General features: G+C 53.4%; 28 non-coding genes across 28 annotated transcripts; all 28 read left to right on the forward strand.

The window, feature by feature from the left end:
- The first annotated feature begins 380 nt into the window (after positions 1 to 380).
- Positions 381 to 499, forward strand: LOC126150348 (5S ribosomal RNA). Its single transcript, XR_007531428.1, has one exon. It is a non-coding gene; the product is annotated as a 5S ribosomal RNA (ribosomal RNA).
- An 841-nt stretch (positions 500 to 1,340) lies between these two features.
- On the forward strand, positions 1,341 to 1,459 carry LOC126150349 (5S ribosomal RNA). The gene has a single exon (XR_007531429.1). It is a non-coding gene; the product is annotated as a 5S ribosomal RNA (ribosomal RNA).
- A 543-nt stretch (positions 1,460 to 2,002) lies between these two features.
- LOC126150327 (5S ribosomal RNA) lies at positions 2,003 to 2,121 on the forward strand. The gene has a single exon (XR_007531408.1). It is a non-coding gene; the product is annotated as a 5S ribosomal RNA (ribosomal RNA).
- An 853-nt stretch (positions 2,122 to 2,974) lies between these two features.
- Positions 2,975 to 3,093, forward strand: LOC126150328 (5S ribosomal RNA). The gene has a single exon (XR_007531409.1). It is a non-coding gene; the product is annotated as a 5S ribosomal RNA (ribosomal RNA).
- An 854-nt stretch (positions 3,094 to 3,947) lies between these two features.
- LOC126150329 (5S ribosomal RNA) lies at positions 3,948 to 4,066 on the forward strand. Its single transcript, XR_007531410.1, has one exon. It is a non-coding gene; the product is annotated as a 5S ribosomal RNA (ribosomal RNA).
- Positions 4,067 to 4,610: 544 nt separating this feature from the next.
- On the forward strand, positions 4,611 to 4,729 carry LOC126150330 (5S ribosomal RNA). The gene has a single exon (XR_007531411.1). It is a non-coding gene; the product is annotated as a 5S ribosomal RNA (ribosomal RNA).
- An 853-nt stretch (positions 4,730 to 5,582) lies between these two features.
- On the forward strand, positions 5,583 to 5,701 carry LOC126150332 (5S ribosomal RNA). Its single transcript, XR_007531413.1, has one exon. It is a non-coding gene; the product is annotated as a 5S ribosomal RNA (ribosomal RNA).
- Positions 5,702 to 6,245: 544 nt separating this feature from the next.
- On the forward strand, positions 6,246 to 6,364 carry LOC126150333 (5S ribosomal RNA). The gene has a single exon (XR_007531414.1). It is a non-coding gene; the product is annotated as a 5S ribosomal RNA (ribosomal RNA).
- An 853-nt stretch (positions 6,365 to 7,217) lies between these two features.
- Positions 7,218 to 7,336, forward strand: LOC126150334 (5S ribosomal RNA). Its single transcript, XR_007531415.1, has one exon. It is a non-coding gene; the product is annotated as a 5S ribosomal RNA (ribosomal RNA).
- Positions 7,337 to 8,190: 854 nt separating this feature from the next.
- Positions 8,191 to 8,309, forward strand: LOC126150335 (5S ribosomal RNA). The gene has a single exon (XR_007531416.1). It is a non-coding gene; the product is annotated as a 5S ribosomal RNA (ribosomal RNA).
- Positions 8,310 to 9,160: 851 nt separating this feature from the next.
- LOC126150336 (5S ribosomal RNA) lies at positions 9,161 to 9,279 on the forward strand. Its single transcript, XR_007531417.1, has one exon. It is a non-coding gene; the product is annotated as a 5S ribosomal RNA (ribosomal RNA).
- Positions 9,280 to 10,133: 854 nt separating this feature from the next.
- LOC126150347 (5S ribosomal RNA) lies at positions 10,134 to 10,252 on the forward strand. The gene has a single exon (XR_007531427.1). It is a non-coding gene; the product is annotated as a 5S ribosomal RNA (ribosomal RNA).
- A 544-nt stretch (positions 10,253 to 10,796) lies between these two features.
- On the forward strand, positions 10,797 to 10,915 carry LOC126150338 (5S ribosomal RNA). Its single transcript, XR_007531418.1, has one exon. It is a non-coding gene; the product is annotated as a 5S ribosomal RNA (ribosomal RNA).
- An 854-nt stretch (positions 10,916 to 11,769) lies between these two features.
- Positions 11,770 to 11,888, forward strand: LOC126150339 (5S ribosomal RNA). The gene has a single exon (XR_007531419.1). It is a non-coding gene; the product is annotated as a 5S ribosomal RNA (ribosomal RNA).
- A 544-nt stretch (positions 11,889 to 12,432) lies between these two features.
- Positions 12,433 to 12,551, forward strand: LOC126150340 (5S ribosomal RNA). Its single transcript, XR_007531420.1, has one exon. It is a non-coding gene; the product is annotated as a 5S ribosomal RNA (ribosomal RNA).
- Positions 12,552 to 13,405: 854 nt separating this feature from the next.
- Positions 13,406 to 13,524, forward strand: LOC126150341 (5S ribosomal RNA). Its single transcript, XR_007531421.1, has one exon. It is a non-coding gene; the product is annotated as a 5S ribosomal RNA (ribosomal RNA).
- Positions 13,525 to 14,068: 544 nt separating this feature from the next.
- LOC126150342 (5S ribosomal RNA) lies at positions 14,069 to 14,187 on the forward strand. The gene has a single exon (XR_007531422.1). It is a non-coding gene; the product is annotated as a 5S ribosomal RNA (ribosomal RNA).
- Positions 14,188 to 15,030: 843 nt separating this feature from the next.
- LOC126150350 (5S ribosomal RNA) lies at positions 15,031 to 15,149 on the forward strand. Its single transcript, XR_007531430.1, has one exon. It is a non-coding gene; the product is annotated as a 5S ribosomal RNA (ribosomal RNA).
- An 840-nt stretch (positions 15,150 to 15,989) lies between these two features.
- LOC126150351 (5S ribosomal RNA) lies at positions 15,990 to 16,108 on the forward strand. Its single transcript, XR_007531431.1, has one exon. It is a non-coding gene; the product is annotated as a 5S ribosomal RNA (ribosomal RNA).
- Positions 16,109 to 16,949: 841 nt separating this feature from the next.
- On the forward strand, positions 16,950 to 17,068 carry LOC126150352 (5S ribosomal RNA). Its single transcript, XR_007531432.1, has one exon. It is a non-coding gene; the product is annotated as a 5S ribosomal RNA (ribosomal RNA).
- Positions 17,069 to 17,908: 840 nt separating this feature from the next.
- Positions 17,909 to 18,027, forward strand: LOC126150354 (5S ribosomal RNA). Its single transcript, XR_007531433.1, has one exon. It is a non-coding gene; the product is annotated as a 5S ribosomal RNA (ribosomal RNA).
- A 543-nt stretch (positions 18,028 to 18,570) lies between these two features.
- Positions 18,571 to 18,689, forward strand: LOC126150344 (5S ribosomal RNA). Its single transcript, XR_007531424.1, has one exon. It is a non-coding gene; the product is annotated as a 5S ribosomal RNA (ribosomal RNA).
- An 843-nt stretch (positions 18,690 to 19,532) lies between these two features.
- LOC126150356 (5S ribosomal RNA) lies at positions 19,533 to 19,651 on the forward strand. Its single transcript, XR_007531435.1, has one exon. It is a non-coding gene; the product is annotated as a 5S ribosomal RNA (ribosomal RNA).
- Positions 19,652 to 20,194: 543 nt separating this feature from the next.
- On the forward strand, positions 20,195 to 20,313 carry LOC126150345 (5S ribosomal RNA). The gene has a single exon (XR_007531425.1). It is a non-coding gene; the product is annotated as a 5S ribosomal RNA (ribosomal RNA).
- Positions 20,314 to 21,156: 843 nt separating this feature from the next.
- Positions 21,157 to 21,275, forward strand: LOC126150357 (5S ribosomal RNA). The gene has a single exon (XR_007531436.1). It is a non-coding gene; the product is annotated as a 5S ribosomal RNA (ribosomal RNA).
- An 840-nt stretch (positions 21,276 to 22,115) lies between these two features.
- On the forward strand, positions 22,116 to 22,234 carry LOC126150358 (5S ribosomal RNA). Its single transcript, XR_007531437.1, has one exon. It is a non-coding gene; the product is annotated as a 5S ribosomal RNA (ribosomal RNA).
- A 543-nt stretch (positions 22,235 to 22,777) lies between these two features.
- On the forward strand, positions 22,778 to 22,896 carry LOC126150346 (5S ribosomal RNA). The gene has a single exon (XR_007531426.1). It is a non-coding gene; the product is annotated as a 5S ribosomal RNA (ribosomal RNA).
- Positions 22,897 to 23,739: 843 nt separating this feature from the next.
- On the forward strand, positions 23,740 to 23,858 carry LOC126150359 (5S ribosomal RNA). The gene has a single exon (XR_007531438.1). It is a non-coding gene; the product is annotated as a 5S ribosomal RNA (ribosomal RNA).
- Positions 23,859 to 24,692: the final 834 nt, after the last annotated feature.

Raw genomic sequence — 24,692 nt, forward strand, 5'->3', positions numbered from 1 at the left:
GGTGTGAGGCGAGGCGAGGCGAGGCGAGGAAGCCCACATCGCTACCAGTGGGCCCTCCAGCACGACACTGCCACACCCCGCACAGGCCTTCCGCTGAACACCAGGGACAAGATGCGTCCTCCGCTTGTGTCGAAGGCTGCACGCGCCCAGCGAATGACAGGGGGTGCAACGAGCAGCAGTGCGTCTCACACACGCGGCCGTGCGCCCGCCAATTCGGCCGTCACTCTGCTGGGACGCCGGGCGCGCCTCCCCGCGCCGTCCATGAGGAACTGGCGGTTGCGGAAGGAAGCGCTTTCGTCAAATGCGGCCGAAAACTAACATTTTGTGTGTTGGGAGAAAAGCCGAACGCGAATTCTGCCGTGCTCCTACATTAGATGAGCGCCAACGGCCATACCATGATGAATACACCGGTTCTCGTCCGATCACCGAAGTTAAGCATCATCGGGCACGGCTAGTACTTGGATGGGTGACCGCCTGGGAAACCCGGGTGATGTTGGCTCCCTTCCTGTTTTTTTTTTGTTATGTCGCCAGCCCAATTTTCAAACTACCTTTCTGTTGTGACAAAGATGCTTCCTTAAGCCTTTTAAACTACTGTAATGGTACGAAAATGCAGTAATTAACTCAGTTTGAGGGAGAATGTGCTAACCAAGTTTGCCAAGAAGACTTTGAAAACGACAAAACAGTACGAATCGGCAGGTGATTTCTGAAATACGTCACCGCCTATTGTTGTGTAGGAGTGTAGAGTTCCAAATTTGATTTGTAACCACGAATTTATTCCTTAGTCGTCTCGTCTCGTCTCGTCTCGTCTCGTCCCGCAGACGTTTGTCGTGCTTGCGCTGTCATATGGACCACGACCCGAGCGGCAGCGAGCGGCAGTCGAGCAAAGTCGGGACAAGTCGGGACGGGGACAGGGACAGGGATAGGAATGGTGCGAATGCACTGCAAACTACGCAGACACCTGGTGTGAGGCGAGGCGAGGCGAGGCGAGGAAGCCCACATCGCTACCAGTGGGCCCTCCAGCACGACACTGCCACACCCCGCACAGGCCTTCCGCTGAACACCAGGGACAAGATGCGTCCTCCGCTTGTGTCGAAGGCTGCACGCGCCCAGCGAATGACAGGGGGTGCAACGAGCAGCAGTGCGTCTCACACACGCGGCCATGCGCCCGCCAATTCGGCCGTCACTCTGCTGGGACGCCGGGCGCGCCTCCCCGCGCCGTCCATGAGGAACTGGCGGTTGCGGAAGGAAGCGCTTTCGTCAAATGCGGCCGAAAACTAACATTTTGTGTGTTGGGAGAAAAGCCGAACGCGAATTCTGCCGTGCTCCTACATTAGATGAGCGCCAACGGCCATACCATGATGAATACACCGGTTCTCGTCCGATCACCGAAGTTAAGCATCATCGGGCACGGCTAGTACTTGGATGGGTGACCGCCTGGGAAACCCGGGTGATGTTGGCTCCCTTCCTGTTTTTTTTTTGTTATGTCGCCAGCCCAATTTTCAAACTACCTTTCTGTTGTGACAAAGATGCTTCCTTAAGCATTTTAAACTACTGTAATGGTACGAAAATGCAGTAATTAACTCAGTTTGAGGGAGAATGTGCTAACCAAGTTTGCCAAGAAGACTTTGAAAACGACAAAACAGTACGAATCGGCAGGTGATTTCTGAAATACGTCACCGCCTATTGTTGTGTAGGAGTGTAGAGTTCCAAATTTGATTTGTAACCACGAATTTATTCCTTAGTCGTCTCGTCTCGTCTCGTCTCGTCTCGTCCCGCAGACGTTTGTCGTGCTTGCGCTGTCATATGGACCACGACCCGAGCGGCAGCGAGCGGCAGTCGAGCAAAGTCGGGACAAGTCGGGACGGGGACAGGGACAGGTATAGGAATGGTGCGAATGCATTGCAAACTACGCAGACACCTGGTGTGAGGCGGAAAACTAACATTTTGTGTGTTGGGAGAAAAGCCGAACGCGAATTCTGCCGTGCTCCTACATTAGATGAGCGCCAACGGCCATACCATGATGAATACACCGGTTCTCGTCCGATCACCGAAGTTAAGCATCATCGGGCACGGCTAGTACTTGGATGGGTGACCGCCTGGGAAACCCGGGTGCTGTTGGCTCCCTTCCTGTTTTTTTTTTTTGTTATGTCGCCAGCCCAATTTTCAAACTACCTTTCTGTTGTGACAAAGATGCTTCCTTAAGCCTTTTAAACTACTGTAATGGTACGAAAATGCAGTAATTAACTCAGTTTGAGGGAGAATGTGCTAACCAAGTTTGCCAAGAAGACTTTGAAAACGACAAAACAGTACGAATCGGCAGGTGATTTCTGAAATACGTCACCGCCTATTGTTGTGTAGGAGTGTAGAGTTCCAAATTTGATTTGTAACCACGAATTTATTCCTTAGTCGTCTCGTCTCGTCTCGTCTCGTCTCGTCCCGCAGACGTTTGTCGTGCTTGCGCTGTCATATGGACCACGACCCGAGCAGCAGCGAGCGGCAGTCGAGCAAAGTCGGGACAAGTCGGGACGGGGACAGGGACAGGGATAGGAATGGTGCGAATGCACTGCAAACTACGCAGACACCTGGTGTGAGGCGAGGCGAGGCGAGGCGAGGCGAGGCGAGGAAGCCCACATCGCTACCAGTGGGCCCTCCAGCACGACACTGCCACACCCCGCACAAGCCTTCCGCTGAACACCAGGGACAAGATGCGTCCTCCGCTTGTGTCGAAGGCTGCACGCGCCCAGCGAATGACAGGGGGTGCAACGAGCAGCAGTGCGTCTCACACACGCGGCGGTGCGCCCGCAAATTCGGCCGTCACTCTGCTGGGACGCCGGGCGCGCCTCCCCGCGCCGTCCATGAGGAACTGGCGGTTGCGGAAGGAAGCGCTTTCGTCAAATGCGGCCGAAAACTAACATTTTGTGTGTTGGGAGAAAAGCCGAACGCGAATTCTGCCGTGCTCCTACATTAGATGAGCGCCAACGGCCATACCATGATGAATACACCGGTTCTCGTCCGATCACCGAAGTTAAGCATCATCGGGCACGGCTAGTACTTGGATGGGTGACCGCCTGGGAAACCCGGGTGCTGTTGGCTCCCTTCCTGTTTTTTTTTTTTTGTTATGTCGCCAGCCCAATTTTCAAACTACCTTTCTGTTGTGACAAAGATGCTTCCTTAAGCCTTTTAAACTACTGTAATGGTACGAAAATGCAGTAATTAACTCAGTTTGAGGGAGAATGTGCTAACCAAGTTTGCCAAGAAGACTTTGAAAACGACAAAACAGTACGAATCGGCAGGTGATTTCTGAAATACGTCACCGCCTATTGTTGTGTAGGAGTGTAGAGTTCCAAATTTGATTTGTAACCACGAATTTATTCCTTAGTCGTCTCGTCTCGTCTCGTCTCGTCTCGTCCCGCAGACGTTTGTCGTGCTTGCGCTGTCATATGGACCACGACCCGAGCGGCAGCGAGCGGCAGTCGAGCAAAGTCGGGACAAGTCGGGACGGGGACAGGGACAGGGATAGGAATGGTGCGAATGCACTGCAAACTACGCAGACACCTGGTGTGAGGCGAGGCGAGGCGAGGCGAGGCGAGGCGAGGAAGCCCACATCGCTACCAGTGGGCCCTCCAGCACGACACTGCCACACCCCGCACAGGCCTTCCGCTGAACACCAGGGACAAGATGCGTCCTCCGCTTGTGTCGAAGGCTGCACGCGCCCAGCGAATGACAGGGGGTGCAACGAGCAGCAGTGCGTCTCACACACGCGGCGGTGCGCCCGCCAATTCGGCCGTCACTCTGCTGGGACGCCGGGCGCGCCTCCCCGCGCCGTCCATGAGGAACTGGCGGTTGCGGAAGGAAGCGCTTTCGTCAAATGCGGCCGAAAACTAACATTTTGTGTGTTGGGAGAAAAGCCGAACGCGAATTCTGCCGTGCTCCTACATTAGATGAGCGCCAACGGCCATACCATGATGAATACACCGGTTCTCGTCCGATCACCGAAGTTAAGCATCATCGGGCACGGCTAGTACTTGGATGGGTGACCGCCTGGGAAACCCGGGTGCTGTTGGCTCCCTTCCTGTTTTTTTTTTTGTTATGTCGCCAGCCCAATTTTCAAACTACCTTTCTGTTGTGACAAAGATGCTTCCTTAAGCCTTTTAAACTACTGTAATGGTACGAAAATGCAGTAATTAACTCAGTTTGAGGGAGAATGTGCTAACCAAGTTTGCCAAGAAGACTTTGAAAACGACAAAACAGTACGAATCGGCAGGTGATTTCTGAAATACGTCACCGCCTATTGTTGTGTAGGAGTGTAGAGTTCCAAATTTGATTTGTAACCACGAATTTATTCCTTAGTCGTCTCGTCTCGTCTCGTCTCGTCTCGTCCCGCAGACGTTTGTCGTGCTTGCGCTGTCATATGGACCACGACCCGAGCGGCAGCGAGCGGCAGTCGAGCAAAGTCGGGACAAGTCGGGACGGGGACAGGGACAGGTATAGGAATGGTGCGAATGCATTGCAAACTACGCAGACACCTGGTGTGAGGCGGAAAACTAACATTTTGTGTGTTGGGAGAAAAGCCGAACGCGAATTCTGCCGTGCTCCTACATTAGATGAGCGCCAACGGCCATACCATGATGAATACACCGGTTCTCGTCCGATCACCGAAGTTAAGCATCATCGGGCACGGCTAGTACTTGGATGGGTGACCGCCTGGGAAACCCGGGTGCTGTTGGCTCCCTTCCTGTTTTTTTTTTTTGTTATGTCGCCAGCCCAATTTTCAAACTACCTTTCTGTTGTGACAAAGATGCTTCCTTAAGCCTTTTAAACTACTGTAATGGTACGAAAATGCAGTAATTAACTCAGTTTGAGGGAGAATGTGCTAACCAAGTTTGCCAAGAAGACTTTGAAAACGACAAAACAGTACGAATCGGCAGGTGATTTCTGAAATACGTCACCGCCTATTGTTGTGTAGGAGTGTAGAGTTCCAAATTTGATTTGTAACCACGAATTTATTCCTTAGTCGTCTCGTCTCGTCTCGTCTCGTCTCGTCCCGCAGACGTTTGTCGTGCTTGCGCTGTCATATGGACCACGACCCGAGCGGCAGCGAGCGGCAGTCGAGCAAAGTCGGGACAAGTCGGGACGGGGACAGGGACAGGGATAGGAATGGTGCGAATGCACTGCAAACTACGCAGACACCTGGTGTGAGGCGAGGCGAGGCGAGGCGAGGCGAGGCGAGGAAGCCCACATCGCTACCAGTGGGCCCTCCAGCACGACACTGCCACACCCCGCACAGGCCTTCCGCTGAACACCAGGGACAAGATGCGTCCTCCGCTTGTGTCGAAGGCTGCACGCGCCCAGCGAATGACAGGGGGTGCAACGAGCAGCAGTGCGTCTCACACACGCGGCGGTGCGCCCGCCAATTCGGCCGTCACTCTGCTGGGACGCCGGGCGCGCCTCCCCGCGCCGTCCATGAGGAACTGGCGGTTGCGGAAGGAAGCGCTTTCGTCAAATGCGGCCGAAAACTAACATTTTGTGTGTTGGGAGAAAAGCCGAACGCGAATTCTGCCGTGCTCCTACATTAGATGAGCGCCAACGGCCATACCATGATGAATACACCGGTTCTCGTCCGATCACCGAAGTTAAGCATCATCGGGCACGGCTAGTACTTGGATGGGTGACCGCCTGGGAAACCCGGGTGCTGTTGGCTCCCTTCCTGTTTTTTTTTTTGTTATGTCGCCAGCCCAATTTTCAAACTACCTTTCTGTTGTGACAAAGATGCTTCCTTAAGCCTTTTAAACTACTGTAATGGTACGAAAATGCAGTAATTAACTCAGTTTGAGGGAGAATGTGCTAACCAAGTTTGCCAAGAAGACTTTGAAAACGACAAAACAGTACGAATCGGCAGGTGATTTCTGAAATACGTCACCGCCTATTGTTGTGTAGGAGTGTAGAGTTCCAAATTTGATTTGTAACCACGAATTTATTCCTTAGTCGTCTCGTCTCGTCTCGTCTCGTCTCGTCCCGCAGACGTTTGTCGTGCTTGCGCTGTCATATGGACCACGACCCGAGCGGCAGCGAGCGGCAGTCGAGCAAAGTCGGGACAAGTCGGGACGGGGACAGGGACAGGTATAGGAATGGTGCGAATGCATTGCAAACTACGCAGACACCTGGTGTGAGGCGGAAAACTAACATTTTGTGTGTTGGGAGAAAAGCCGAACGCGAATTCTGCCGTGCTCCTACATTAGATGAGCGCCAACGGCCATACCATGATGAATACACCGGTTCTCGTCCGATCACCGAAGTTAAGCATCATCGGGCACGGCTAGTACTTGGATGGGTGACCGCCTGGGAAACCCGGGTGCTGTTGGCTCCCTTCCTGTTTTTTTTTTTTGTTATGTCGCCAGCCCAATTTTCAAACTACCTTTCTGTTGTGACAAAGATGCTTCCTTAAGCCTTTTAAACTACTGTAATGGTACGAAAATGCAGTAATTAACTCAGTTTGAGGGAGAATGTGCTAACCAAGTTTGCCAAGAAGACTTTGAAAACGACAAAACAGTACGAATCGGCAGGTGATTTCTGAAATACGTCACCGCCTATTGTTGTGTAGGAGTGTAGAGTTCCAAATTTGATTTGTAACCACGAATTTATTCCTTAGTCGTCTCGTCTCGTCTCGTCTCGTCTCGTCCCGCAGACGTTTGTCGTGCTTGCGCTGTCATATGGACCACGACCCGAGCGGCAGCGAGCGGCAGTCGAGCAAAGTCGGGACAAGTCGGGACGGGGACAGGGACAGGGATAGGAATGGTGCGAATGCACTGCAAACTACGCAGACACCTGGTGTGAGGCGAGGCGAGGCGAGGCGAGGCGAGGCGAGGAAGCCCACATCGCTACCAGTTGGCCCTCCAGCACGACACTGCCACACCCCGCACAGGCCTTCCGCTGAACACCAGGGACAAGATGCGTCCTCCGCTAGTGTCGAAGGCTGCACGCGCCCAGCGAATGACAGGGGGTGCAACGAGCAGCAGTGCGTCTCACACACGCGGCGGTGCGCCCGCCAATTCGGCCGTCACTCTGCTGGGACGCCGGGCGCGCCTCCCCGCGCCGTCCATGAGGAACTGGCGGTTGCGGAAGGAAGCGCTTTCGTCAAATGCGGCCGAAAACTAACATTTTGTGTGTTGGGAGAAAAGCCGAACGCGAATTCTGCCGTGCTCCTACATTAGATGAGCGCCAACGGCCATACCATGATGAATACACCGGTTCTCGTCCGATCACCGAAGTTAAGCATCATCGGGCACGGCTAGTACTTGGATGGGTGACCGCCTGGGAAACCCGGGTGCTGTTGGCTCCCTTCCTGTTTTTTTTTTTTTGTTATGTCGCCAGCCCAATTTTCAAACTACCTTTCTGTTGTGACAAAGATGCTTCCTTAAGCCTTTTAAACTACTGTAATGGTACGAAAATGCAGTAATTAACTCAGTTTGAGGGAGAATGTGCTAACCAAGTTTGCCAAGAAGACTTTGAAAACGACAAAACAGTACGAATCGGCAGGTGATTTCTGAAATACGTCACCGCCTATTGTTGTGTAGGAGTGTAGAGTTCCAAATTTGATTTGTAACCACGAATTTATTCCTTAGTCGTCTCGTCTCGTCTCGTCTCGTCTCGTCCCGCAGACGTTTGTCGTGCTTGCGCTGTCATATGGACCACGACCCGAGCGGCAGCGAGCGGCAGTCGAGCAAAGTCGGGACAAGTCGGGACGGGGACAGGGACAGGGATAGGAATGGTGCGAATGCACTGCAAACTACGCAGACACCTGGTGTGAGGCGAGGCGAGGCGAGGCGAGGCGAGGCGAGGAAGCCCACATCGCTACCAGTGGGCCCTCCAGCACGACACTGCCACACCCCGCACAGGCCTTCCGCTGAACACCAGGGACAAGATGCGTCCTCCGCTTGTGTCGAAGGCTGCACGCGCCCAGCGAATGACAGGGGGTGCAACGAGCAGCAGTGCGTCTCACACACGCGGCGGTGCGCCCGCCAATTCGGCCGTCACTCTGCTGGGACGCCGGGCGCGCCTCCCCGCGCCGTCCATGAGGAACTGGCGGTTGCGGAAGGAAGCGCTTTCGTCAAATGCGGCCGAAAACTAACATTTTGTGTGTTGGGAGAAAAGCCGAACGCGAATTCTGCCGTGCTCCTACATTAGATGAGCGCCAACGGCCATACCATGATGAATACACCGGTTCTCGTCCGATCACCGAAGTTAAGCATCATCGGGCACGGCTAGTACTTGGATGGGTGACCGCCTGGGAAACCCGGGTGCTGTTGGCTCCCTTCCTGTTTTTTTTTTGTTATGTCGCCAGCCCAATTTTCAAACTACCTTTCTGTTGTGACAAAGATGCTTCCTTAAGCCTTTTAAACTACTGTAATGGTACGAAAATGCAGTAATTAACTCAGTTTGAGGGAGAATGTGCTAACCAAGTTTGCCAAGAAGACTTTGAAAACGACAAAACAGTACGAATCGGCAGGTGATTTCTGAAATACGTCACCGCCTATTGTTGTGTAGGAGTGTAGAGTTCCAAATTTGATTTGTAACCACGAATTTATTCCTTAGTCGTCTCGTCTCGTCTCGTCTCGTCTCGTCCCGCAGACGTTTGTCGTGCTTGCGCTGTCATATGGACCACGACCCGAGCAGCAGCGAGCGGCAGTCGAGCAAAGTCGGGACAAGTCGGGACGGGGACAGGGACAGGGATAGGAATGGTGCGAATGCACTGCAAACTACGCAGACACCTGGTGTGAGGCGAGGCGAGGCGAGGCGAGGCGAGGCGAGGAAGCCCACATCGCTACCAGTGGGCCCTCCAGCACGACACTGCCACACCCCGCACAAGCCTTCCGCTGAACACCAGGGACAAGATGCGTCCTCCGCTTGTGTCGAAGGCTGCACGCGCCCAGCGAATGACAGGGGGTGCAACGAGCAGCAGTGCGTCTCACACACGCGGCGGTGCGCCCGCCAATTCGGCCGTCACTCTGCTGGGACGCCGGGCGCGCCTCCCCGCGCCGTCCATGAGGAACTGGCGGTTGCGGAAGGAAGCGCTTTCGTCAAATGCGGCCGAAAACTAACATTTTGTGTGTTGGGAGAAAAGCCGAACGCGAATTCTGCCGTGCTCCTACATTAGATGAGCGCCAACGGCCATACCATGATGAATACACCGGTTCTCGTCCGATCACCGAAGTTAAGCATCATCGGGCACGGCTAGTACTTGGATGGGTGACCGCCTGGGAAACCCGGGTGCTGTTGGCTCCCTTCCTGTTTTTTTTTTTTTGTTATGTCGCCAGCCCAATTTTCAAACTACCTTTCTGTTGTGACAAAGATGCTTCCTTAAGCCTTTTAAACTACTGTAATGGTACGAAAATGCAGTAATTAACTCAGTTTGAGGGAGAATGTGCTAACCAAGTTTGCCAAGAAGACTTTGAAAACGACAAAACAGTACGAATCGGCAGGTGATTTCTGAAATACGTCACCGCCTATTGTTGTGTAGGAGTGTAGAGTTCCAAATTTGATTTGTAACCACGAATTTATTCCTTAGTCGTCTCGTCTCGTCTCGTCTCGTCTCGTCCCGCAGACGTTTGTCGTGCTTGCGCTGTCATATGGACCACGACCCGAGCGGCAGCGAGCGGCAGTCGAGCAAAGTCGGGACAAGTCGGGACGGGGACAGGGACAGGGATAGGAATGGTGCGAATGCACTGCAAACTACGCAGACACCTGGTGTGAGGCGAGGCGAGGCGAGGCGAGGCGAGGCGAGGAAGCCCACATCGCTACCAGTGGGCCCTCCAGCACGACACTGCCACACCCCGCACAGGCCTTCCGCTGAACACCAGGGACAAGATGCGTCCTCCGCTTGTGTCGAAGGCTGCACGCGCCCAGCGAATGACAGGGGGTGCAACGAGCAGCAGTGCGTCTCACACACGCGGCCGTGCGCCCGCCAATTCGGCCGTCACTCTGCTGGGACGCCGGGCGCGCCTCCCCGCGCCGTCCATGAGGAACTGGCGGTTGCGGAAGGAAGCGCTTTCGTCAAATGCGGCCGAAAACTAACATTTTGTGTGTTGGGAGAAAAGCCGAACGCGAATTCTGCCGTGCTCCTACATTAGATGAGCGCCAGCGGCCATACCATGATGAATACACCGGTTCTCGTCCGATCACCGAAGTTAAGCATCATCGGGCACGGCTAGTACTTGGATGGGTGACCGCCTGGGAAACCCGGGTGCTGTTGGCTCCCTTCCTGTTTTTTTTTTTGTTATGTCGCCAGCCCAATTTTCAAACTACCTTTCTGTTGTGACAAAGATGCTTCCTTAAGCCTTTTAAACTACTGTAATGGTACGAAAATGCAGTAATTAACTCAGTTTGAGGGAGAATGTGCTAACCAAGTTTGCCAAGAAGACTTTGAAAACGACAAAACAGTACGAATCGGCAGGTGATTTCTGAAATACGTCACCGCCTATTGTTGTGTAGGAGTGTAGAGTTCCAAATTTGATTTGTAACCACGAATTTATTCCTTAGTCGTCTCGTCTCGTCTCGTCTCGTCTCGTCCCGCAGACGTTTGTCGTGCTTGCGCTGTCATATGGACCACGACCCGAGCGGCAGCGAGCGGCAGTCGAGCAAAGTCGGGACAAGTCGGGACGGGGACAGGGACAGGTATAGGAATGGTGCGAATGCATTGCAAACTACGCAGACACCTGGTGTGAGGCGGAAAACTAACATTTTGTGTGTTGGGAGAAAAGCCGAACGCGAATTCTGCCGTGCTCCTACATTAGATGAGCGCCAACGGCCATACCATGATGAATACACCGGTTCTCGTCCGATCACCGAAGTTAAGCATCATCGGGCACGGCTAGTACTTGGATGGGTGACCGCCTGGGAAACCCGGGTGCTGTTGGCTCCCTTCCTGTTTTTTTTTTTTTGTTATGTCGCCAGCCCAATTTTCAAACTACCTTTCTGTTGTGACAAAGATGCTTCCTTAAGCCTTTTAAACTACTGTAATGGTACGAAAATGCAGTAATTAACTCAGTTTGAGGGAGAATGTGCTAACCAAGTTTGCCAAGAAGACTTTGAAAACGACAAAACAGTACGAATCGGCAGGTGATTTCTGAAATACGTCACCGCCTATTGTTGTGTAGGAGTGTAGAGTTCCAAATTTGATTTGTAACCACGAATTTATTCCTTAGTCGTCTCGTCTCGTCTCGTCTCGTCTCGTCCCGCAGACGTTTGTCGTGCTTGCGCTGTCATATGGACCACGACCCGAGCGGCAGCGAGCGGCAGTCGAGCAAAGTCGGGACAAGTCGGGACGGGGACAGGGACAGGGATAGGAATGGTGCGAATGCACTGCAAACTACGCAGACACCTGGTGTGAGGCGAGGCGAGGCGAGGCGAGGCGAGGCGAGGAAGCCCACATCGCTACCAGTGGGCCCTCCAGCACGACACTGCCACACCCCGCACAGGCCTTCCGCTGAACACCAGGGACAAGATGCGTCCTCCGCTTGTGTCGAAGGCTGCACGCGCCCAGCGAATGACAGGGGGTGCAACGAGCAGCAGTGCGTCTCACACACGCGGCCGTGCGCCCGCCAATTCGGCCGTCACTCTGCTGGGACGCCGGGCGCGCCTCCCCGCGCCGTCCATGAGGAACTGGCGGTTGCGGAAGGAAGCGCTTTCGTCAAATGCGGCCGAAAACTAACATTTTGTGTGTTGGGAGAAAAGCCGAACGCGAATTCTGCCGTGCTCCTACATTAGATGAGCGCCAACGGCCATACCATGATGAATACACCGGTTCTCGTCCGATCACCGAAGTTAAGCATCATCGGGCACGGCTAGTACTTGGATGGGTGACCGCCTGGGAAACCCGGGTGCTGTTGGCTCCCTTCCTGTTTTTTTTTTTGTTATGTCGCCAGCCCAATTTTCAAACTACCTTTCTGTTGTGACAAAGATGCTTCCTTAAGCCTTTTAAACTACTGTAATGGTACGAAAATGCAGTAATTAACTCAGTTTGAGGGAGAATGTGCTAACCAAGTTTGCCAAGAAGACTTTGAAAACGACAAAACAGTACGAATCGGCAGGTGATTTCTGAAATACGTCACCGCCTATTGTTGTGTAGGAGTGTAGAGTTCCAAATTTGATTTGTAACCACGAATTTATTCCTTAGTCGTCTCGTCTCGTCTCGTCTCGTCTCGTCCCGCAGACGTTTGTCGTGCTTGCGCTGTCATATGGACCACGACCCGAGCGGCAGCGAGCGGCAGTCGAGCAAAGTCGGGACAAGTCGGGACGGGGACAGGGACAGGTATAGGAATGGTGCGAATGCATTGCAAACTACGCAGACACCTGGTGTGAGGCGGAAAACTAACATTTTGTGTGTTGGGAGAAAAGCCGAACGCGAATTCTGCCGTGCTCCTACATTAGATGAGCGCCAACGGCCATACCATGATGAATACACCGGTTCTCGTCCGATCACCGAAGTTAAGCATCATCGGGCACGGCTAGTACTTGGATGGGTGACCGCCTGGGAAACCCGGGTGCTGTTGGCTCCCTTCCTGTTTTTTTTTTTTTGTTATGTCGCCAGCCCAATTTTCAAACTACCTTTCTGTTGTGACAAAGATGCTTCCTTAAGCCTTTTAAACTACTGTAATGGTACGAAAATGCAGTAATTAACTCAGTTTGAGGGAGAATGTGCTAACCAAGTTTGCCAAGAAGACTTTGAAAACGACAAAACAGTACGAATCGGCAGGTGATTTCTGAAATACGTCACCGCCTATTGTTGTGTAGGAGTGTAGAGTTCCAAATTTGATTTGTAACCACGAATTTATTCCTTAGTCGTCTCGTCTCGTCTCGTCTCGTCTCGTCCCGCAGACGTTTGTCGTGCTTGCGCTGTCATATGGACCACGACCCGAGCGGCAGCGAGCGGCAGTCGAGCAAAGTCGGGACAAGTCGGGACGGGGACAGGGACAGGGATAGGAATGGTGCGAATGCACTGCAAACTACGCAGACACCTGGTGTGAGGCGAGGCGAGGCGAGGCGAGGCGAGGCGAGGAAGCCCACATCGCTACCAGTGGGCCCTCCAGCACGACACTGCCACACCCCGCACAGGCCTTCCGCTGAACACCAGGGACAAGATGCGTCCTCCGCTTGTGTCGAAGGCTGCACGCGCCCAGCGAATGACAGGGGGTGCAACGAGCAGCAGTGCGTCTCACACACGCGGCCGTGCGCCCGCCAATTCGGCCGTCACTCTGCTGGGACGCCGGGCGCGCCTCCCCGCGCCGTCCATGAGGAACTGGCGGTTGCGGAAGGAAGCGCTTTCGTCAAATGCGGCCGAAAACTAACATTTTGTGTGTTGGGAGAAAAGCCGAACGCGAATTCTGCCGTGCTCCTACATTAGATGAGCGCCAACGGCCATACCATGATGAATACACCGGTTCTCGTCCGATCACCGAAGTTAAGCATCATCGGGCACGGCTAGTACTTGGATGGGTGACCGCCTGGGAAACCCGGGTGCTGTTGGCTCCCTTCCTGTTTTTTTTTTTGTTATGTCGCCAGCCCAATTTTCAAACTACCTTTCTGTTGTGACAAAGATGCTTCCTTAAGCCTTTTAAACTACTGTAATGGTACGAAAATGCAGTAATTAACTCAGTTTGAGGGAGAATGTGCTAACCAAGTTTGCCAAGAAGACTTTGAAAACGACAAAACAGTACGAATCGGCAGGTGATTTCTGAAATACGTCACCGCCTATTGTTGTGTAGGAGTGTAGAGTTCCAAATTTGATTTGTAACCACGAATTTATTCCTTAGTCGTCTCGTCTCGTCTCGTCTCGTCTCGTCCCGCAGACGTTTGTCGTGCTTGCGCTGTCATATGGACCACGACCCGAGCGGCAGCGAGCGGCAGTCGAGCAAAGTCGGGACAAGTCGGGACGGGGACAGGGACAGGTATAGGAATGGTGCGAATGCATTGCAAACTACGCAGACACCTGGTGTGAGGCGGAAAACTAACATTTTGTGTGTTGGGAGAAAAGCCGAACGCGAATTCTGCCGTGCTCCTACATTAGATGAGCGCCAACGGCCATACCATGATGAATACACCGGTTCTCGTCCGATCACCGAAGTTAAGCATCATCGGGCACGGCTAGTACTTGGATGGGTGACCGCCTGGGAAACCCGGGTGCTGTTGGCTCCCTTCCTGTTTTTTTTTTTTGTTATGTCGCCAGCCCAATTTTCAAACTACCTTTCTGTTGTGACATAGATGCTTCCTTAAGCCTTTTAAACTACTGTAATGGTACGAAAATGCAGTAATTAACTCAGTTTGAGGGAGAATGTGCTAACCAAGTTTGCCAAGAAGACTTTGAAAACGACAAAACAGTACGAATCGGCAGGTGATTTCTGAAATACGTCACCGCCTATTGTTGTGTAGGAGTGTAGAGTTCCAAATTTGATTTGTAACCACGAATTTATTCCTTAGTCGTCTCGTCTCGTCTCGTCTCGTCTCGTCCCGCAGACGTTTGTCGTGCTTGCGCTGTCATATGGACCACGACCCGAGCGGCAGCGAGCGGCAGTCGAGCAAAGTCGGGACAAGTCGGGACGGGGACAGGGACAGGGATAGGAATGGTGCGAATGCACTGCAAACTACGCAGACACCTGGTGTGAGGCGAGGCGAGGCGAGGCGAGGAAGCCCACATCGCTACCAGTGGGCCCTCCAGCACGACACTGCCACACCCCGCACAGGCCTTCCGCTGAACACCAGGGACAAGATGCGTCCTCCGCTTGTGTCGAAGGCTGCACGCGCCCAGCGAATGACAGGGGGTGCAACGAGCAGCAGTGCGTCTCACACACGCGGCCGTGCGCCCGCCAATTCGGCCGTCACTCTGCTGGGACGCCGGGCGCGCCTCCCCGCGCCGTCCATGAGGAACTGGCGGTTGCGGAAGGAAGCGCTTTCGTCAAATGCGGCCGAAAACTAACATTTTGTGTGTTGGGAGAAAAGCCGAACGCGAATTCTGCCGTGCTCCTACATTAGATGAGCGCCAACGGCCATACCATGATGAATACACCGGTTCTCGTCCGATCACCGAAGTTAAGCATCATCGGGCACGGCTAGTACTTGGATGGGTGACCGCCTGGGAAACCCGGGTGATGTTGGCTCCCTTCCTGTTTTTTTTTTGTTATGTCGCCAGCCCAATTTTCAAACTACCTTTCTGTTGTGACAAAGATGCTTCCTTAAGCCTTTTAAACTACTGTAATGGTACGAAAATGCAGTAATTAACTCAGTTTGAGGGAGAATGTGCTAACCAAGTTTGCCAAGAAGACTTTGAAAACGACAAAACAGTACGAATCGGCAGGTGATTTCTGAAATACGTCACCGCCTATTGTTGTGTAGGAGTGTAGAGTTCCAAATTTGATTTGTAACCACGAATTTATTCCTTAGTCGTCTCGTCTCGTCTCGTCTCGTCTCGTCCCGCAGACGTTTGTCGTGCTTGCGCTGTCATATGGACCACGACCCGAGCGGCAGCGAGCGGCAGTCGAGCAAAGTCGGGACAAGTCGGGACGGGGACAGGGACAGGGATAGGAATGGTGCGAATGCACTGCAAACTACGCAGACACCTGGTGTGAGGCGAGGAAGGCGAGGCGAGGAAGCCCACATCGCTACCAGTGGGCCCTCCAGCACGACACTGCCACACCCCGCACAGGCCTTCCGCTGAACACCAGGGACAAGATGCGTCCTCCGCTTGTGTCGAAGGCTGCACGCGCCCAGCGAATGACAGGGGGTGCAACGAGCAGCAGTGCGTCTCACACACGCGGCCGTGCGCCCGCCAATTCGGCCGTCACTCTGCTGGGACGCCGGGCGCGCCTCCCCGCGCCGTCCATGAGGAACTGGCGGTTGCGGAAGGAAGCGCTTTCGTCAAATGCGGCCGAAAACTAACATTTTGTGTGTTGGGAGAAAAGCCGAACGCGAATTCTGCCGTGCTCCTACATTAGATGAGCGCCAACGGCCATACCATGATGAATACACCGGTTCTCGTCCGATCACCGAAGTTAAGCATCATCGGGCACGGCTAGTACTTGGATGGGTGACCGCCTGGGAAACCCGGGTGATGTTGGCTCCCTTCCTGTTTTTTTTTTGTTATGTCGCCAGCCCAATTTTCAAACTACCTTTCTGTTGTGACAAAGATGCTTCCTTAAGCCTTTTAAACTACTGTAATGGTACGAAAATGCAGTAATTAACTCAGTTTGAGGGAGAATGTGCTAACCAAGTTTGCCAAGAAGACTTTGAAAACGACAAAACAGTACGAATCGGCAGGTGATTTCTGAAATACGTCACCGCCTATTGTTGTGTAGGAGTGTAGAGTTCCAAATTTGATTTGTAACCACGAATTTATTCCTTAGTCGTCTCGTCTCGTCTCGTCTCGTCTCGTCCCGCAGACGTTTGTCGTGCTTGCGCTGTCATATGGACCACGACCCGAGCGGCAGCGAGCGGCAGTCGAGCAAAGTCGGGACAAGTCGGGACGGGGACAGGGACAGGGATAGGAATGGTGCGAATGCACTGCAAACTACGCAGACACCTGGTGTGAGGCGAGGCGAGGCGAGGCGAGGAAGCCCACATCGCTACCAGTGGGCCCTCCAGCACGACACTGCCACACCCCGCACAGGCCTTCCGCTGAACACCAGGGACAAGATGCGTCCTCCGCTTGTGTCGAAGGCTGCACGCGCCCAGCGAATGACAGGGGGTGCAACGAGCAGCAGTGCGTCTCACACACGCGGCCGTGCGCCCGCCAATTCGGCCGTCACTCTGCTGGGACGCCGGGCGCGCCTCCCCGCGCCGTCCATGAGGAACTGGCGGTTGCGGAAGGAAGCGCTTTCGTCAAATGCGGCCGAAAACTAACATTTTGTGTGTTGGGAGAAAAGCCGAACGCGAATTCTGCCGTGCTCCTACATTAGATGAGCGCCAACGGCCATACCATGATGAATACACCGGTTCTCGTCCGATCACCGAAGTTAAGCATCATCGGGCACGGCTAGTACTTGGATGGGTGACCGCCTGGGAAACCCGGGTGATGTTGGCTCCCTTCCTGTTTTTTTTTTGTTATGTCGCCAGCCCAATTTTCAAACTACCTTTCTGTTGTGACAAAGATGCTTCCTTAAGCCTTTTAAACTACTGTAATGGTACGAAAATGCAGTAATTAACTCAGTTTGAGGGAGAATGTGCTAACCAAGTTTGCCAAGAAGACTTTGAAAACGACAAAACAGTACGAATCGGCAGGTGATTTCTGAAATACGTCACCGCCTATTGTTGTGTAGGAGTGTAGAGTTCCAAATTTGATTTGTAACCACGAATTTATTCCTTAGTCGTCTCGTCTCGTCTCGTCTCGTCTCGTCCCGCAGACGTTTGTCGTGCTTGCGCTGTCATATGGACCACGACCCGAGCGGCAGCGAGCGGCAGTCGAGCAAAGTCGGGACAAGTCGGGACGGGGACAGGGACAGGGATAGGAATGGTGCGAATGCACTGCAAACTACGCAGACACCTGGTGTGAGGCGAGGAAGGCGAGGCGAGGAAGCCCACATCGCTACCAGTGGGCCCTCCAGCACGACACTGCCACACCCCGCACAGGCCTTCCGCTGAACACCAGGGACAAGATGCGTCCTCCGCTTGTGTCGAAGGCTGCACGCGCCCAGCGAATGACAGGGGGTGCAACGAGCAGCAGTGCGTCTCACACACGCGGCCGTGCGCCCGCCAATTCGGCCGTCACTCTGCTGGGACGCCGGGCGCGCCTCCCCGCGCCGTCCATGAGGAACTGGCGGTTGCGGAAGGAAGCGCTTTCGTCAAATGCGGCCGAAAACTAACATTTTGTGTGTTGGGAGAAAAGCCGAACGCGAATTCTGCCGTGCTCCTACATTAGATGAGCGCCAACGGCCATACCATGATGAATACACCGGTTCTCGTCCGATCACCGAAGTTAAGCATCATCGGGCACGGCTAGTACTTGGATGGGTGACCGCCTGGGAAACCCGGGTGATGTTGGCTCCCTTCCTGTTTTTTTTTTGTTATGTCGCCAGCCCAATTTTCAAACTACCTTTCTGTTGTGACAAAGATGCTTCCTTAAGCCTTTTAAACTACTGTAATGGTACGAAAATGCAGTAATTAACTCAGTTTGAGGGAGAATGTGCTAACCAAGTTTGCCAAGAAGACTTTGAAAACGACAAAACAGTACGAATCGGCAGGTGATTTCTGAAATACGTCACCGCCTATTGTTGTGTAGGAGTGTAGAGTTCCAAATTTGATTTGTAACCACGAATTTATTCCTTAGTCGTCTCGTCTCGTCTCGTCTCGTCTCGTCCCGCAGACGTTTGTCGTGCTTGCGCTGTCATATGGACCACGACCCGAGCGGCAGCGAGCGGCAGTCGAGCAAAGTCGGGACAAGTCGGGACGGGGACAGGGACAGGTATAGGAATGGTGCGAATGCATTGCAAACTACGCAGACACCTGGTGTGAGGCGGAAAACTAACATTTTGTGTGTTGGGAGAAAAGCCGAACGCGAATTCTGCCGTGCTCCTACATTAGATGAGCGCCAACGGCCATACCATGATGAATACACCGGTTCTCGTCCGATCACCGAAGTTAAGCATCATCGGGCACGGCTAGTACTTGGATGGGTGACCGCCTGGGAAACCCGGGTGCTGTTGGCTCCCTTCCTGTTTTTTTTTTTTGTTATGTCGCCAGCCCAATTTTCAAACTACCTTTCTGTTGTGACAAAGATGCTTCCTTAAGCCTTTTAAACTACTGTAATGGTACGAAAATGCAGTAATTAACTCAGTTTGAGGGAGAATGTGCTAACCAAGTTTGCCAAGAAGACTTTGAAAACGACAAAACAGTACGAATCGGCAGGTGATTTCTGAAATACGTCACCGCCTATTGTTGTGTAGGAGTGTAGAGTTCCAAATTTGATTTGTAACCACGAATTTATTCCTTAGTCGTCTCGTCTCGTCTCGTCTCGTCTCGTCCCGCAGACGTTTGTCGTGCTTGCGCTGTCATATGGACCACGACCCGAGCGGCAGCGAGCGGCAGTCGAGCAAAGTCGGGACAAGTCGGGACGGGGACAGGGACAGGGATAGGAATGGTGCGAATGCACTGCAAACTACGCAGACACCTGGTGTGAGGCGAGGCGAGGCGAGGCGAGGAAGCCCACATCGCTACCAGTGGGCCCTCCAGCACGACACTGCCACACCCCGCACAGGCCTTCCGCTGAACACCAGGGACAAGATGCGTCCTCCGCTTGTGTCGAAGGCTGCACGCGCCCAGCGAATGACAGGGGGTGCAACGAGCAGCAGTGCGTCTCACACACGCGGCCGTGCGCCCGCCAATTCGGCCGTCACTCTGCTGGGACGCCGGGCGCGCCTCCCCGCGCCGTCCATGAGGAACTGGCGGTTGCGGAAGGAAGCGCTTTCGTCAAATGCGGCCGAAAACTAACATTTTGTGTGTTGGGAGAAAAGCCGAACGCGAATTCTGCCGTGCTCCTACATTAGATGAGCGCCAACGGCCATACCATGATGAATACACCGGTTCTCGTCCGATCACCGAAGTTAAGCATCATCGGGCACGGCTAGTACTTGGATGGGTGACCGCCTGGGAAACCCGGGTGATGTTGGCTCCCTTCCTGTTTTTTTTTTGTTATGTCGCCAGCCCAATTTTCAAACTACCTTTCTGTTGTGACAAAGATGCTTCCTTAAGCCTTTTAAACTACTGTAATGGTACGAAAATGCAGTAATTAACTCAGTTTGAGGGAGAATGTGCTAACCAAGTTTGCCAAGAAGACTTTGAAAACGACAAAACAGTACGAATCGGCAGGTGATTTCTGAAATACGTCACCGCCTATTGTTGTGTAGGAGTGTAGAGTTCCAAATTTGATTTGTAACCACGAATTTATTCCTTAGTCGTCTCGTCTCGTCTCGTCTCGTCTCGTCCCGCAGACGTTTGTCGTGCTTGCGCTGTCATATGGACCACGACCCGAGCGGCAGCGAGCGGCAGTCGAGCAAAGTCGGGACAAGTCGGGACGGGGACAGGGACAGGTATAGGAATGGTGCGAATGCATTGCAAACTACGCAGACACCTGGTGTGAGGCGGAAAACTAACATTTTGTGTGTTGGGAGAAAAGCCGAACGCGAATTCTGCCGTGCTCCTACATTAGATGAGCGCCAACGGCCATACCATGATGAATACACCGGTTCTCGTCCGATCACCGAAGTTAAGCATCATCGGGCACGGCTAGTACTTGGATGGGTGACCGCCTGGGAAACCCGGGTGCTGTTGGCTCCCTTCCTGTTTTTTTTTTTTGTTATGTCGCCAGCCCAATTTTCAAACTACCTTTCTGTTGTGACATAGATGCTTCCTTAAGCCTTTTAAACTACTGTAATGGTACGAAAATGCAGTAATTAACTCAGTTTGAGGGAGAATGTGCTAACCAAGTTTGCCAAGAAGACTTTGAAAACGACAAAACAGTACGAATCGGCAGGTGATTTCTGAAATACGTCACCGCCTATTGTTGTGTAGGAGTGTAGAGTTCCAAATTTGATTTGTAACCACGAATTTATTCCTTAGTCGTCTCGTCTCGTCTCGTCTCGTCTCGTCCCGCAGACGTTTGTCGTGCTTGCGCTGTCATATGGACCACGACCCGAGCGGCAGCGAGCGGCAGTCGAGCAAAGTCGGGACAAGTCGGGACGGGGACAGGGACAGGGATAGGAATGGTGCGAATGCACTGCAAACTACGCAGACACCTGGTGTGAGGCGAGGCGAGGCGAGGCGAGGAAGCCCACATCGCTACCAGTGGGCCCTCCAGCACGACACTGCCACACCCCGCACAGGCCTTCCGCTGAACACCAGGGACAAGATGCGTCCTCCGCTTGTGTCGAAGGCTGCACGCGCCCAGCGAATGACAGGGGGTGCAACGAGCAGCAGTGCGTCTCACACACGCGGCCGTGCGCCCGCCAATTCGGCCGTCACTCTGCTGGGACGCCGGGCGCGCCTCCCCGCGCCGTCCATGAGGAACTGGCGGTTGCGGAAGGAAGCGCTTTCGTCAAATGCGGCCGAAAACTAACATTTTGTGTGTTGGGAGAAAAGCCGAACGCGAATTCTGCCGTGCTCCTACATTAGATGAGCGCCAACGGCCATACCATGATGAATACACCGGTTCTCGTCCGATCACCGAAGTTAAGCATCATCGGGCACGGCTAGTACTTGGATGGGTGACCGCCTGGGAAACCCGGGTGATGTTGGCTCCCTTCCTGTTTTTTTTTTGTTATGTCGCCAGCCCAATTTTCAAACTACCTTTCTGTTGTGACAAAGATGCTTCCTTAAGCCTTTTAAACTACTGTAATGGTACGAAAATGCAGTAATTAACTCAGTTTGAGGGAGAATGTGCTAACCAAGTTTGCCAAGAAGACTTTGAAAACGACAAAACAGTACGAATCGGCAGGTGATTTCTGAAATACGTCACCGCCTATTGTTGTGTAGGAGTGTAGAGTTCCAAATTTGATTTGTAACCACGAATTTATTCCTTAGTCGTCTCGTCTCGTCTCGTCTCGTCTCGTCCCGCAGACGTTTGTCGTGCTTGCGCTGTCATATGGACCACGACCCGAGCGGCAGCGAGCGGCAGTCGAGCAAAGTCGGGACAAGTCGGGACGGGGACAGGGACAGGGATAGGAATGGTGCGAATGCACTGCAAACTACGCAGACACCTGGTGTGAGGCGAGGAAGGCGAGGCGAGGAAGCCCACATCGCTACCAGTGGGCCCTCCAGCACGACACTGCCACACCCCGCACAGGCCTTCCGCTGAACACCAGGGACAAGATGCGTCCTCCGCTTGTGTCGAAGGCTGCACGCGCCCAGCGAATGACAGGGGGTGCAACGAGCAGCAGTGCGTCTCACACACGCGGCCGTGCGCCCGCCAATTCGGCCGTCACTCTGCTGGGACGCCGGGCGCGCCTCCCCGCGCCGTCCATGAGGAACTGGCGGTTGCGGAAGGAAGCGCTTTCGTCAAATGCGGCCGAAAACTAACATTTTGTGTGTTGGGAGAAAAGCCGAACGCGAATTCTGCCGTGCTCCTACATTAGATGAGCGCCAACGGCCATACCATGATGAATACACCGGTTCTCGTCCGATCACCGAAGTTAAGCATCATCGGGCACGGCTAGTACTTGGATGGGTGACCGCCTGGGAAACCCGGGTGATGTTGGCTCCCTTCCTGTTTTTTTTTTGTTATGTCGCCAGCCCAATTTTCAAACTACCTTTCTGTTGTGACAAAGATGCTTCCTTAAGCCTTTTAAACTACTGTAATGGTACGAAAATGCAGTAATTAACTCAGTTTGAGGGAGAATGTGCTAACCAAGTTTGCCAAGAAGACTTTGAAAACGACAAAACAGTACGAATCGGCAGGTGATTTCTGAAATACGTCACCGCCTATTGTTGTGTAGGAGTGTAGAGTTCCAAATTTGATTTGTAACCACGAATTTATTCCTTAGTCGTCTCGTCTCGTCTCGTCTCGTCTCGTCCCGCAGACGTTTGTCGTGCTTGCGCTGTCATATGGACCACGACCCGAGCGGCAGCGAGCGGCAGTCGAGCAAAGTCGGGACAAGTCGGGACGGGGACAGGGACAGGTATAGGAATGGTGCGAATGCATTGCAAACTACGCAGACACCTGGTGTGAGGCGGAAAACTAACATTTTGTGTGTTGGGAGAAAAGCCGAACGCGAATTCTGCCGTGCTCCTACATTAGATGAGCGCCAACGGCCATACCATGATGAATACACCGGTTCTCGTCCGATCACCGAAGTTAAGCATCATCGGGCACGGCTAGTACTTGGATGGGTGACCGCCTGGGAAACCCGGGTGCTGTTGGCTCCCTTCCTGTTTTTTTTTTTTGTTATGTCGCCAGCCCAATTTTCAAACTACCTTTCTGTTGTGACAAAGATGCTTCCTTAAGCCTTTTAAACTACTGTAATGGTACGAAAATGCAGTAATTAACTCAGTTTGAGGGAGAATGTGCTAACCAAGTTTGCCAAGAAGACTTTGAAAACGACAAAACAGTACGAATCGGCAGGTGATTTCTGAAATACGTCACCGCCTATTGTTGTGTAGGAGTGTAGAGTTCCAAATTTGATTTGTAACCACGAATTTATTCCTTAGTCGTCTCGTCTCGTCTCGTCTCGTCTCGTCCCGCAGACGTTTGTCGTGCTTGCGCTGTCATATGGACCACGACCCGAGCGGCAGCGAGCGGCAGTCGAGCAAAGTCGGGACAAGTCGGGACGGGGACAGGGACAGGGATAGGAATGGTGCGAATGCACTGCAAACTACGCAGACACCTGGTGTGAGGCGAGGCGAGGCGAGGCGAGGAAGCCCACATCGCTACCAGTGGGCCCTCCAGCACGACACTGCCACACCCCGCACAGGCCTTCCGCTGAACACCAGGGACAAGATGCGTCCTCCGCTTGTGTCGAAGGCTGCACGCGCCCAGCGAATGACAGGGGGTGCAACGAGCAGCAGTGCGTCTCACACACGCGGCCGTGCGCCCGCCAATTCGGCCGTCACTCTGCTGGGACGCCGGGCGCGCCTCCCCGCGCCGTCCATGAGGAACTGGCGGTTGCGGAAGGAAGCGCTTTCGTCAAATGCGGCCGAAAACTAACATTTTGTGTGTTGGGAGAAAAGCCGAACGCGAATTCTGCCGTGCTCCTACATTAGATGAGCGCCAACGGCCATACCATGATGAATACACCGGTTCTCGTCCGATCACCGAAGTTAAGCATCATCGGGCACGGCTAGTACTTGGATGGGTGACCGCCTGGGAAACCCGGGTGATGTTGGCTCCCTTCCTGTTTTTTTTTTGTTATGTCGCCAGCCCAATTTTCAAACTACCTTTCTGTTGTGACAAAGATGCTTCCTTAAGCCTTTTAAACTACTGTAATGGTACGAAAATGCAGTAATTAACTCAGTTTGAGGAGAATGTGCTAACCAAGTTTGCCAAGAAGACTTTGAAAACGACAAAACAGTACGAATCGGCAGGTGATTTCTGAAATACGTCACCGCCTATTGTTGTGTAGGAGTGTAGAGTTCCAAATTTGATTTGTAACCACGAATTTATTCCTTAGTCGTCTCGTCTCGTCTCGTCTCGTCTCGTCCCGCAGACGTTTGTCGTGCTTGCGCTGTCATATGGACCACGACCCGAGCGGCAGCGAGCGGCAGTCGAGCAAAGTCGGGACAAGTCGGGACGGGGACAGGGACAGGGATAGGAATGGTGCGAATGCACTGCAAACTACGCAGACACCTGGTGTGAGGCGAGGCGAGGCGAGGCGAGGAAGCCCACATCGCTACCAGTGGGCCCTCCAGCACGACACTGCCACACCCCGCACAGGCCTTCCGCTGAACACCAGGGACAAGATGCGTCCTCCGCTTGTGTCGAAGGCTGCACGCGCCCAGCGAATGACAGGGGGTGCAACGAGCAGCAGTGCGTCTCACACACGCGGCCGTGCGCCCGCCAATTCGGCCGTCACTCTGCTGGGACGCCGGGCGCGCCTCCCCGCGCCGTCCATGAGGAACTGGCGGTTGCGGAAGGAAGCGCTTTCGTCAAATGCGGCCGAAAACTAACATTTTGTGTGTTGGGAGAAAAGCCGAACGCGAATTCTGCCGTGCTCCTACATTAG

This window comes from Schistocerca cancellata, unplaced genomic scaffold (assembly GCF_023864275.1).
Source record: "Schistocerca cancellata isolate TAMUIC-IGC-003103 unplaced genomic scaffold, iqSchCanc2.1 HiC_scaffold_981, whole genome shotgun sequence".
Classification (NCBI taxonomy): Eukaryota; Metazoa; Arthropoda; class Insecta; order Orthoptera; family Acrididae; genus Schistocerca; species Schistocerca cancellata.